The sequence below is a fragment of the Tamandua tetradactyla genome, chromosome 6, assembly GCF_023851605.1.
Source record: "Tamandua tetradactyla isolate mTamTet1 chromosome 6, mTamTet1.pri, whole genome shotgun sequence".
Lineage (NCBI taxonomy): Eukaryota > Metazoa > Chordata > Mammalia > Pilosa > Myrmecophagidae > Tamandua > Tamandua tetradactyla.
The window spans coordinates 161348074-161362105 of NC_135332.1; the positions used below are offsets into that span (position 1 = coordinate 161348074).

Below are 14032 nucleotides of genomic sequence, written 5' to 3' on the forward strand. Positions count from 1 at the left end.
TAAAGGCCTTCAGCAAACGAATATATAAACTAAAGGTACTATGTACTCCCACATTCATTACAGTGTAGCTTGATAGTTCAATATGTTTATCGGGAATTTTATTTAGATGAGTGTAGGTTTTTATAGTCTTAAACTGAAAGGAGACAAGTTGAATTGAATTAGCTTGCCTCCATTCGATCTGCTTTTCCTATGAGATATTGGAGGCATAAAACAAGAGTTATCTTTTGAAGTACGGGCATGCTGATTCTGGTTGTTAAATCGTTATCTGTATTCAGAACGTTCTCATGAACTGGAACTCAAGATTGTTGCTAATTCAAAATGGAAGCAAAACATTGTCCTGACCCGCAGGACAGTCAACGGGGTCCGCCACCTGCTGAGGGAAGAATGGCTATGGGACAGAGAGACGCAAGAAGGACAGCAAGACAGGATTCTGATCAAGCTGCAAATTTTATTAACCAAGCCAGGTGTATATATACCGGCTTGGGGAGGGAGTAGGGTATGTAGGGCATTATGATAGGAGGGAGTTCGCGCCGGAGGGGAGAACTGGTTAGATAATTGGTGGGGAGTTCGCGCCGGCGGGACGGGCCCGGCGGGAACTTATTTCCGTGAAGAACCTTGTTGTAATAGGTAGGTGCTGTTGCATCAGCCAGGGTGGCCATGTTAGCCCAGTCGCCATCTTAGGCTAGCCTCTTGTCCCCAACAAAACATGGCTGAACAGATGACTGAATAAAAGTCTGTTTCAGCAGATGTTCATAATGGTTTCTGAGAGACAACCAAGTGAAAAACAAATTTGAATTATTTTTTTGTGGCTCTAGATGGTGTTCAAAACTCTTGTGAAGGGGTTCTAAACAGCTCCTATTAATATAGCATGGCTTTTTTTTTTTAGGGGAACTCATCAACCTCACAAAGTGTTGATATAGCACCTGTTCCCATAGCATCTGGGTTCCTGGATGCCAAGTCTTGAAGAAACAAAAGCAAAAACAAATATTTCTGAGACTCAAATCAATCCATTACTTGGATAATGGATGATGGAGCCAACAGAAGCCAAAATAAGATGTCCAGAACTCAGTCTAGAGGTTTTCCTCTAACCTCTGTTTCAAAACCGTCACTCCACAACCTACTCAAGCCCTACATTTCCTAAGCATCAAATCTTAAGTACCTGCTATATATTATGCATTTTACATATTTTTTTAGATCATCACAATAATATGTGAAACAGGTAGTACTTTATGTTTATTTTAGGAATGAACGAATTGGGTCACCAAAGATAAATGCATATTGAGGGGTAGCTGATTTTAAAGTTACCTTCTCAAATAAAATAACAAAATAATTAAAATGAAAATTATTAAAAATTAAAAATAAAAATGTTTCTCCAAGTCAACATAAATGTAGATTGGTTTTTAAAGTGGAGTATATAATATAATACCTATACCTAGATATTTGCTAAGTCACTCTGTTTTTTGAGATTCAAATGAATTTTACTGTAAACACCAGTCTCAGATGTAGTAGGGTTCCATGTTTCCCCAGCAAGTTAAGGGGCATACTTCTCACCTCTTCACTCTGGCTCCAAGCTCTTCTGAATTAATACAGTTGATGGAGCATTCCCTTTTCCATCCTCTAGCTGTCTCCGTTAGTGCAATAAAATAAAAATTAACTGGTTCAAGGCAATTTTTTCTTAAGTAACATTTTATTCTTCCTTTATGTGAACCTTCAGGGGGAAAAATCCCTTAGTTATTCTTGCTGCTAATCAGCTTTTTACTATTATGAAATCTCCTTTGTAGAGGTTTTTCCTCTAGGAATGTTCTCAGTTCTTAAGAAGGGTAGAGTAAATTAAAGGTGCAGCTGATGGCTTGATATGAATCACTGGGAGTCTGTGGAGAAAATGAGTACTGGAGACCAGGGAAGTCTGCTACTTTAACACCTTTATTTTATAGTTGAGAACACTGTGGATCAGAGTAAACTCTGACTTGCTCAAGTTTAATGGCTGCCGAGTTAACATCTATGACTTTCATTCCTAGACTCTACCTCTCTACCTATTGAATATTTCTGTACTCCTGTTTGGGTCATCTCTGACTTCTCAGGCCTTCCTAGGCAAAAGTTGGAGCTTCTAACTTGGAACTCCCAGGTTCATCTAGCCCTGCGAGACAGAAGCAGGGAATAGGACCATGATTCTGGAAATTATTTTGTCTTAAGTGGAAATCTAGAAACATCTTTGAGTCAGTTTACAGGGTATGTTACTCTCTCTTCTCTGATTTTCACAATTATAAGCAGAAGCTCAAACAGTTACATTTCACCTTCTTCAGGACTGAAGAATTATCAGAAGATAGAGATTCTAATGAACATGGCCATAAATATCCGTGACACTGATTTAGAAGACAGCAATGAGATCTCAATAGTCCCAGATGGCATCAGATTCTTACAAGATATTTGCTCAATTTTAGAAGAAAATTATCAAGGAAATAAGGAAGGAGAAGAGGTTACTTGGGTACCAAACACAAAAACAGTGACAACAATAACAAAAAGCTTGTCAGTACCAGAAGATGATGTCGCTGGGTCCCAGGAAACATTTTATTGCTAGTTTCTTATCTTTTGAACATGCTTCGAAATACAAGGACCAAACATTTGAATGAAATGAGTCTCTGACTGATTCACTCAAGGGAGAGTCAGCACAATTTCCAGTAATCTATTCTCATTCCCTGAATGTCTCCATCTATTCAGTTGCTTCTTTTAAAACTTGAAAAGTAATAAACAGTTACATGTTGTCATCAGGAAAGAAAAACCAGTGTGTATATTTTATAAAGAGCAACAGTATCTTGACTCAAGTAAAAATACCCGAGGGTTGAGGAACGCACTTTCAGAAATGTAGGGTGAATACATTTTTGAAATTTCTGTCTCAAATGGTGGCATAAATTTAAAAACACAAACAAAAACCCAAATAACTCTAGCGAGTCCAATTCAACTTATATGAAAAAGGAAATGGAAGAGGAAAAAAGAGCTAATGAAAGTTAGCATAAAAAATTGAAGAATGACCAAATGTCTTTTCCATGTGATTTTTAAATTGCCTGGGGAGTTAATTTAATTTGAGCTAGTCTGTATCTACTCTTTGATGCAAATTGTCCAATTGTACATGTTTCTCCACGTTGCCAAGGAGATTGTCTACTCAGAACATTGATGGCTAACAAGATGTGCTGCTCTCTGATTTCTATGCTGATCAAGCTACATTTTACCTCTATAACTTCAAACCACCACATTGAATTGGATTCAGTTGGATTACAAGTGTAATATTTTGTTCTGAAGAATTCACAGGGGTAATGAATGTGTCTCTGAATAAACCAAGTTCATGACTTGAAATCATAAATATTAATAAAATATATATTTGTTTTCTTACGATGGCATATAGGTTTATAAAGCACAATCAGCTGTAGATTCTAAATAATATTCTATAACTTACAAATTAGTTTTTTAGATTAATGAAGGTAAAAATACTGTTACACACCTAGCAATTTAGGGGTACTTTTAGCTCTGATTGGTTGACAGTGATTCTGTGTTTTCAGGCTCCAGTGTCAGTAGCTCTCTAGGGGTAGTCAAATCTTGTGAGGGTCCCCTCTCTTCTGGAAGAAGATGCCATGTGCTATTGAGAAAAAGACCTATCTTGGAATTGCACTGATAGGAGTTATAGATGGCTTTATTCATGGCAGAGAGAGAGAATGAGCTTGTAAGAAAAGGAGAAATGGAGGAAACACACAATTGTTAAGCTTCTATGGGAACTGGCATACTAACATTTCATTGAGCAAAATTGATCGCATGACCCAGCTGCCATTAATGAGTAAAGGAAGATTATATCTCCCATCAGAGGCACTGCAAGTCTCATGGCAATGAATGTGTACATTTAATTCTCTTATAGGACCATTGTGTGAATAAATGAGAGCAATAATAGAATCTACTATGATAAATATTATTATTATCAGAGAGGCAGTCCTGAATGGGGTATAAGAGCAGGAACTCTGAACGAGACAGTCTGGGTTTGTATCCTCCTTCTACAGTTACTCGCTTTGTGAACTTGGACAAGTTACTTAAGCTTTCTGTGCCCCAGTTTACTCATCAATAGAATTGGGAAAATACTGCCTACCTTCTCTCATAGACTTATTAAGAAGATGAAGTTAGTATATGCACATACACATATTACTTAGAACAAAAGTTGACACATAGTATTGGGGATTAAATTTTGCCCCCTACAGAAGGCATGTTCAGGTCCCAAGTTCTTTATAAATAGCAACTTTGAATATGTTATTAGTTAAGGGGTACCCAAACTGAGTGAGGGTGGCCCTAATCCAGTATGGCTGAAGTCCTTATAATCAAAGAAAATTGAGCACAGAAGAGAAGCCACGATGGCAGCTAGAAGCTGGAAGTCAATGGGATCCAGAAGAGAAAGGAGAAGGTGCTGCCATGTGCATTGCCATGTGACAGAAAATCCAAGGATCAAGGATTGCTGGCAGCCAGGCCCACAATGCCACAGCCTTTGGGGAGAAAACATTTCCTTGCTGAAACCTTAATTTGGACTTCTCCTAGCCTCAAAACCATGAACCAATAAATTCCTATTGTTTAAGTCAACCTTTTATATGTTATTTGTTTTAGCAGTTGGGAAACCAAAACACATAACAAGCAAGAGTTGTTAGGCTATTCTTATTATCACTGGCTATATTAAGGGGATAGTAAATTAATATAGGCATGCCCTATAGAAAAAACAAACTAAATTAAAGTAGCTGTAATGGGGAAATGATACGTAAATTCCCCAGTCCCTCAATTTAAGTGACCTACTGGACACCATTTAATTGGTCCACATCATTGATTCTTTACTATTTTCTTCCCTCATCTTATACTTACCAGTCTTTGGAGATGGAATGGCAGAAAAACTAGGAATGAAGATTTGATGGCTAACATTATGGAATAAGCCACTATCTTTCTTTCCCTGAGATCTTTTGATGATATTCCCATTTTCAACAGTTTTTAGAAGAAGCAGTTTCTTTTCAGAGTCTTACTGTTGTGCTTTTGAAGAATCAAATACAGAAAGATGTTGGGCTCTGATAGCAAACATTAAGCCTTCTCTCCCCCATGGGCTTATTTCGTTAGACAATAAGCATTGTATCATCCCACTATTTTAACACTGTATTTTGAGGAATAGTCAAATAGGCAATAATGGAAATGGCCTCACTGTTATAAAGATGGAGGTTATATAGTGTAAATTGTGTGTGCCTGATTTCTTTCCAACATTACAGAGTCTACTTGAAAATTTAGCCATAATTTCCTTTGAGTAGCATCTCTGAAATGCATAATGCAAGGAGATATATCTATAAGCCAAGATGTAAATATTTAATCCAAATAAATGTTTAAACTAAAACAATGATAATTTTTTCTTGTCATTAGGCGAACATCCTAATGAAAAATTAGCTGAAATCCCACAGCTACTCATTTTAGATTCAAAAGCACTGCTGAGTGAGAAAAGAACCAATTGCACCATATCTTTCTTCAAAAAGTTTTATGCTTTTCTTCCCATGAATCATGTCTAATCAAACAGTTACACCTCATCATCTTCTCATTAGAAATATACAATATTCTTCATACTTCTAGTTCAGCAAATCACAATTTTCTGAAAAGATTGTTCAGGCACCAGACTTGAGTGATGGATCTGATTTCTTATTTCTGTAAGCCTCCTCATCAAGTAAATGAGGTAGAGTCTGTGAACTTATTGAATTGAAGTAGGAAAGTGAATGAAAGGGCTAGTGACTTCAACCATGGAGAAATATGAAACTGTTGTTCTTAAGCTTTGTTAAGAAGGGTAGGAGTCCAAGAAAGAGAAATAGAAGAGAAGCCAACCACACCTTCTTTTCTCATTGGAGCTTTCCCACCTTCAGAAGACAAGCTCACAAGGAGGGAAACTTGAATTTGGAATGGGTGTTTGAGTTTTAATTGTCATACTGTACTAGACATATTAGACATATGAATTAGTGAACTGAGAATATTTTGGAGGACCAAAGTCACTAGTAGATTTCATAATAATTGAAAGTGACCAGAAAATCAAAGGGCCTGTCCTAAATTTCACTCAAGCAGTCAGAGACTAATTGCCCCCTGTGGCTGATATACAAGAGCTGGCATGCAATCAACAATACCTTGTTTTTCATAAAGGCCTGTAGAAGGCCCACTAATTGTTCACAAGTTTCCATTCTACTGTTCTTCTTATTAGTTATCAGGCCCCTAGTTTTTAGCCATGGATGTGGATACTGTTTTAGTTTGTAAAAGCTGCTGGAATGCAATATACCAGAAATGGAATGGCTTTTAAAAAGGGGAATTTATTAAGTTGCAAATTTACAAATCTGAGTCCGTGAAAATGTCCAAATTAAGGCAAGGCTATAAAAATGTCCAAACCAAGGCATCCAGGGAAAGATACTTTGGCTCAAGAAGGCTAATGACATTTGTGGTTTTGGTCTCAGCTGGAAAGGCACATGGTGACATCTGCTATCTTTTTCTTGAGGCTTCTTCAGTGGCTTCCCTGGGGACATTTTCTTTATGCATTTCCAAATGTCTCTGGATGTGTGGGCTATGTTGGCTCTGTGGACTCTAAAGCTTTTTCCAAATGGTTCCCTCTTAAGGGACTCCAGTAAGCAACCCCACCTTGAATGGGTAGAAGCATATCTTCATGGAAATCATCTAATCAAAAGTTACCTACTGTGGGTTTCTTCTCCATGGAAACAATAAAAAAGATCCCACCCAGCAATATTGAATGAGGATTAAAGAAGTTGGCTTTTCTGTGGTAACTCAACAGATTCAAACCAGCACAGATACCTATTGTTGACTATAGTTTCAGCCTTCTTTGCAGTGACTAAGTTTGGACTAATGGATGTGAATGGAAGTGCTGTGTGCAACGTCTAGATCACTTTTTAAAAAAGCAATCTGCTAACAAACATGAAACAAAAAAAAGAAAACAAAAGAAAAAAGCAAGCTGCTTTCTCTGGACCTTTTTCTTATGGGTTGGAAATGGCAACTAATGGAACAATCTGAGCTATGTATTCAGAATAGCAGAGCTATGCTGCCAGCTCTGAACTGCTCTATTTATTTAAACCACTGCATATTTTGGTATATTTTTAAATAGAGCTTAACCTACCCCCTTATTAGCACAGAAATTAATATCTGAAACTATATTGCTGCCTCCAAACCTAAACTACATGGCCTTGTCTTAGGGGTCAGGAAACGGGCACCCAAGAAGCATTTTAAAGTTGGAAGGCTGGAAGGTTGGTGACCATTTCTTTAATACCTTGGCAACATATTTGGTAAAATTATTACCTGCAATGACTTAAAGAGCAGACCACTTAACTGCAGAGAAGTGATTAGAAAATGGTAGGCTATAGTATGTACTGACTGTTTCTTGCCAGTTTTAGCAAAATTTCCAGAAAGAGAAATAAGCTCAGAGCAAAAATTGGCTAATTTGTAAGCAGAAATGGAAGGGGATAGAGTTGTGCTAATAGAGGCTTTCTCTGCCCTTGTCTACAATCTAAATTGAAGGTATAAAAACGTGGGGTCTGCAGAGTTGGAAAAGCCAAATCTATTTGTTCTGAAACAGCAGAAGATAAGACTCATTCATAGCCTTTCTCAGAGGCCTCTTATTAAGACTTCTCAGCCAGTGGGAAGCTGCCCTCAGACAATGATCAGATGACAATTACGGCCTCCCGACCCAAGCATTATGATAGTTATTGTTGAAATACAACAAGGCATTGGGCTGAAGTAAAAGCTAATGAATAAAGGGAGAGCCAGCAGACTTGGGCAGGTTGTCCAGAAGAGATCATGGCTGTATTTCTGTCACATGGAACCAGTAGTATGCTGATAAATGTGTAATAACCAGTTCTGTGTTTGTTTTTGTTTTGTATGCTATATGGTAGGGGTCACATTTCATTCTTTCTCCATGTGACTATCCCATTATTGCAGCACCATTTGTTGAATTTTTTTGGGGGGGGAGTGGTGGAAATTCATGGGCTGGGGATTGAACCCAGGTCTCCTGCATGGTGGGCAAGAATTCTACCACTGAACTACCCTTGCACCTCCTATGTTTCTTTGTTTTTAAAAGACTACAAAAAATTTGTAGTCTTTACTGATTTCCATGGTATAAATATTCCCATCATAGCTTATTTCAAGAAACCAATGTGATGTCATAGTAGTGTGGAGTGGGGAAGAGAGGTGCACGGTTGGATTTTGCAGGTTGGTCCCGGTCAGATCCAGCACAATGCTTCATGAAACTGACTGAGAAAAATAGACAGGCCACTGCTATGTTTGGGGAGTATTGGTATTGTCAAAGAAACTACAAGTCTGGCTCACAAAGGTCTCTGATTTTTCTCATTTCTAAAGAACCATGTCAGACTGTCAAAACTGCCTACTGTCCAATATCTTCAGATGGGCTTACATTGAGTAATGAATAAGGAAGACTCTCCCAGAGCACAAAGAATACAGAGGACGTTGCCTAGGGAAATCATTCCCAGACATCACAGTCCAGGTTAGCCAAGGCACTAATGAAGATAAAGGGTATCTTCTCAATTCCTGCTTAGCAGGATGTAATCATTACTATGGGCCGGGAACTATTGAGTGTCCCCCATTCTTTCCTTTTCCACACAGGAGTTGTATTGTGGATATGCTTTTCATCATTGTCTATGGGATGTGTGTGGGGTGGCTGGAGAGGAGGCAATTTGCAAGTCATCTATTAGTTTATAGGTCACTGGACCACAAGGAGCCACTCTCAGACCTGAGGCAGACTTGTGTGTCACCTAGAGAACCTGGAGGTTGGATTTGCTGCAGTAACTGGTTGCAGGATTTGGGTTTATCTCCCTAGAAGAAGAGGTGGGGGTGATCTATGAATGGGAAGAAGAGGGACTGTAGAATTGCTCACCATTGGGCAGAATGTGACAGGGAACATAATTTTTCCTCAGCGTCCATTCTCCCTGTCTTCCTTTTAGTCATAGAAATCCCTGAGTCTGAGCTGGACACATAGACTCTTGGCTCAAAAACAGCATTTACCAGCTTCTTTTGAAGCTGGTGTGGTCACATGATTATGTTTGGGGCAGTGGACGTGAGTGGAAGAGATGTGTACAACTTCCAGGTCATCTCTTGGTTGGATAAAAATTTTGCCAGGTCCTGAGAATGTGCATGCCCAAAGGCCCACCAAGCCATCTTGGACCTCTGAGAGCTCTTCCCATGCTTTTGTGAAATAGATCAGAGCAATGACCAGACCTAAAGGAAACTTACAATTCTCTTTTAAATCATTTAATCAATCAAATGATACTTTCAGAGTCTTGCCCTTTATGGATAAAACTGTCTCATTTTATATCCACGCTTTCTGCTTTTAACTCACTGACTTTGATTTTGTACTGTAGCTCTCTTTTGCCTAGCAAAAAGTAAACTCAGCTTTATGTTTTCAGCTCTGAAACATAAAGAGCTTTTCTTCCTTTCTGCTTGATGGGAACTGGCAATTAATTGAAGAACCATTATTTAGGCCACATGTTGAGAATGCAGAGCTATCCCACCAGCTTTGTTAAGCTCCCCTCTGGATTTCCTTGAAAGAGAAAAATAACTTCATTTAAGCCACTGTACTTTGGTCACGTTTTAATGTTAGCTCAGCCAGTTCTTTAATTAGTATTCAATATAAGAGTCTTTGTCTTTCTACCTACTGGTTTCATGTGCATATTTTAAGTTCTCTGTAAATGTTTGCTATTATTATTAACAATAAGACATGCTTGTTGACTGAATGAATGAGGAATATAAAATCTATATTACTACTAAAGGAATTTTTTTAGGTAGAGATTTTTTTATTTGAGGAGTTATAGGTTGACAGAAAAATCATGTATAAAATACAGAGTTCCTGTACATCACCTGTTCTGGTTTGCAAAAGTTGTTGGAATGTGAGCTACCAGAAATGGAATGGTTTTTAAAAAGGGAAATTTGTTAAGTTGCAAGTTTACAGTTGTAAGACCATAAAAAATGTCCAAATTAAGGCATTGAGGGAAAGATATCTTAACTCCAAAGAAAGGGCAGATGAAGTTCAGGGTTTTTCTCTCAGCTGGGAGGGCATAGGATGATGTCTGGTAGCTTTTTCTCCTCATTTCATAAGGCTTCCCTGTGGGCGTTTTCCTTGGCTTCAGAGGTCTCTGACTGCATGGGCTCTGTTGATTCTGGTGGCTCTAAAGTAAGCAACCCCAGCTTGAATGGGTGGAGACACATGTCCATGGAAACCATCTAATCAAAAGTCACAACCCATGGTTGGGTGGGTCACATCTCCATGGAAACAGTAAAAAAGATCCTACCCAGCAATACTGAATGAGTATTAAGGAACTTGGCTTTTCTGGGGGTACACAACAGATTCATACCAGCACACCACCCTATTATTCACACCTTGCATTAGTGTGGTATGTTTGTTCATGAAAGAACTTTTGTAGAACTGTGCCATTAACGATAGTCCTTGGTTAACTTTAGGGTTCACTGTTTGTGTTGAACAGTCCTATGGATTTTTTTTTTAATGTTTACTCTAGTAACATGTATATTACTTAAAATTTCCTCTTTTAACCACATTCAAATATGTATATTTCAGTGCCAATAATTATGTTCACGATATTGTGCTAAATATTACTGCCATCCATTATCAAAACTTTACTGTCATCCTGAATGGAAATTCTGTTTACAGTTTAAGCATTAAGTTCCCATTCCCTACCCCACTCTGGCTCCTACTAAGTTATATTCTAGTTTCTGATTCTATGAATTTGCTTTTTTCTAATTACATCAGTGAGATTACACAATAGTTGCCCTTTTGTGTTTGGCTTATTTCACTTAACATGATATTTTTATCCATGTTATAATATGTATCAGAACCTCATTCTTTTTTATAGCTGAATGATATTCCATTATATGTATATACCACATTTTCTTTATCCATTTGTTGGCTGATGGAGACTTGGGTTGCTTCCATCTTTTGGCATTGTGAATAATGCCACTGTGAACATCAATGTGTAAGCATTTGTTTGAGTCCTTGCTTTCAGTTCTTTTGGGTGAGATGTCAAATTAAATATAATATAATATAAATATAATTTAACTTTCTGAGGAAATACCAAAATGTCTTTCGCAGCAGCTGCACCATTTTGCATTCCCACCAGCAATGAATGAATATTCCTATTTCTCCATGTCCTCACCAACACTTGTAATTTTCCGTTTTTAAAATATAGTCAGTGGGTATGAAATGATTTCTCATTGTGATTTTGACTTCCACTTCCCTAATGGCTAATAATGCTGAGCATATTTTCATGTGCTTTTTGGCCATTTGTATGTCTTCTCTGGGGAAATGTCTATTCAAGTCTTCTAATTTTAAAAAATTGGGTCGTTCATCTTTTTGTTGTTGAATTGTAGGATGTTTTTATACATTTTGAATATTAAACCCTTACCAGATATGTGGTTTTCAAGCTTTTTCACCTATTATGTAGGTTGTTGTTTTACTTTCATGAAAAAGTCTTTGATGCAGAAAAGTTTTCAATTTTGATGAGGTCTCATTTATTTGTTTTTTCCTTTGTTGCTTGTGCTTTGGGTGCAAAGTCAAGAAACCATTGCCTACCACAAGGTCCAGAAAATGCTTCCCTTTGCTTTTTTCTAGGAGTTTTATGGTTCTGGTTTTTATTCTTAGATCTTTGATTCACTTTGAGTTCATTTTTGCTTATGGTGTGAGGTACAAGTTTACTTTCATTCTTTGCATATGAGCATCTGGTATTTCCAGTAATATTTGTTGATGTGTTTATCTTTCCCAATTGAGTCAACTTGGCACCTTTCTCAAAAATCAGTTGGCCAAAAATGTGAGGATTGATTTCTGACATCTCAGTTCAATTCTATTGATCTATATGTCTGTACTTGTGCCAATCCCATGCTGTTTTGATTATTGTGACTTTGTAATAAGTTTTAAGATTGGAATGTATGAGACCTCCTATTACATTCTTCTTTTTCAATATAGCTTTGGCTCTGTGGCCTTTACAGTCCATATAAATTTGATGATTGGCTTTTTCATTTCTGCAAAGAAGGATGTTGGATTTTTGATTGAGCTTGCATTGGATCTGTAAATTGCTTTGGGTAGAAGTGACATCTTAACAATATTTAGTCTTCCAAACCATGAACAAAAAATTCCCTTCCATTTTTTTTAGATCTCCTTTGATTTCTTTTAGCAATGTTTTGTAGTTTTTTGTGTGTACACGTTCTTTTACATCCTTGGCTAAATTTATTCTAGATATTTGATTCTTTTAGCTGCTACTATAAATGGAATTTTTTTCTTCATTTTTTCTTTGTATTGCTCATTACAAGTGTATAGAAGCACGTTTGATCTTTGGGTGTTGATCTTGTATTCCACCACTTTACTGAATTGATTTATTGGCTCTAGGGGCTTTGTTGTGGATTTTTCAGGATTTTCTGTATATATAGTCATGCAATCTCCAAATAGGGAAAGTTTTACTTTTTCCTTTCCACTTTGGGTACGTTTTATTTCTTTTTCTTGTCCATTGCTCTGGCTGGAACTTCCACTACAGTGCTGGATAGTAGTGGTAACAGTGGGCATCCATATCTTGTTCCTGATATTACAGGGAAAGCTTTCACTCATTCACAGTTAACTATGATGATAACTAGTGGATTTTTCATATATGCCCTTTATCATGTTGAGAAAATTTCCTTCTATTCCTAGTTTTCTAATGTCAAATGCCTTTTCTGCATTAATCAAGATGATCATGAGTTTTTTCCCCCTTCTTTCTGTTAATGTGGTATATTACATGCATTTATTGATTTTTCTTATGATGAATCACCCTTGCATAGCTGGGATAAATTCCACTTGATTCTTTTTAGGTACTGTTGCATTTGGTTGCTAGTATTTTGTTGAGGATTTTTGCATCTATGTTCATAAGAGATACTGGTCTGGGGCAATGCAACAAAGGCTCAGTGGCAGAATTATTGCCTGCCATGCCAGAGACCCAGGTTCGATTCCTGGAACCTGCCCATGCAAAAAACTGAAAGAGTTATTGGTCTGTAATTTTCTTTACTTGTAGTATCTTTATTTGGCTTTTGTATGAGGATGATGTTGGCCTCATTGAATGAGTTAAGAAGTGTGACCTCCTCTTCATTTTTTGGGAAGAGTTTGAGCAGAATTTGTGTTCATTCTGCTAGTAATGTTTGGTAAAATTCCCCTGTTAAGCCATCTAGTCTTCGACATTTTTTTGGGGGGGGGGTGTTTAAATACTAAATCAATCTTTTTAATAGTTATAGGTTATTCTGTTCCATATTGTTCAAGTGTAGACAGTTTTTGTGTTTCTAGGAATTTGTCTATTTCATCTAGGTTATCTAATTTTTTGGTATAGAGTAGTTTATAGTGTCCTCTTATAGTCCTTTTTATTTCTGTGGGGTTAGTGGTTATGTCCCCTTTTTCACTTCTGATTGCAGTTATCTGTGTCTTCTCAATTTTTTTCTATGCCAGTCTAGCTAAAGGTTTGCTAATTTTATTGATCTTTTCAGAGAATCAGTTTTTGGTTTTGTTGATTTTTCTCTATTTAAAAAAATTTCTCTATGTCATTTATGTCCACTCTAATGTTTGTAATTTCCTTCATTTTGCTCACGTTGGGTTTCTTTCTTTCTTCTTTTACTAGGTCCTCTGTTTTGATGTAAGTCTCTGACTTGAGATCCTTCTTCTGCTTTAATGTAAGCACCTAGAGCTATAAATTTCCCTTTTAGCATTGTCTTTGTTGCATCCTATAAGTTTTGTTTTTGTGTTTTCATTTTCATCAAGATATTTCCTAATTACTTATTTGACTCATTGCTTAAGATTAAATTGTTTAATTTGCACATATTTGTGAATTTTCCATTTTCCATCTGTTATTGATTTGTAGTTTCATCCCTTTGTGGTTTGAGAAGCAACACTGTGTGGTTTGTTGAATAAATGCTCAAAAATTTTTTGAGAAATGTATTGTGACCTAAGCTGTGGTCC

At 37.1% G+C, this 14032-nt stretch overlaps 1 long non-coding RNA gene and 1 other non-coding gene across 6 annotated transcripts in view; one reads left to right on the top strand and one right to left on the bottom strand.

Annotated features, from left to right (window-relative positions):
- LOC143688977 (uncharacterized) overlaps positions 1–14032 on the top strand; it is a 194603-nt gene that overhangs the window by 44251 nt on the left and 136320 nt on the right. The window lies entirely within an intron of this gene.
- On the bottom strand, positions 8018–8088 carry TRNAG-ACC (transfer RNA glycine (anticodon ACC)). Its single transcript has one exon. It is a non-coding gene; the product is annotated as a tRNA-Gly (tRNA).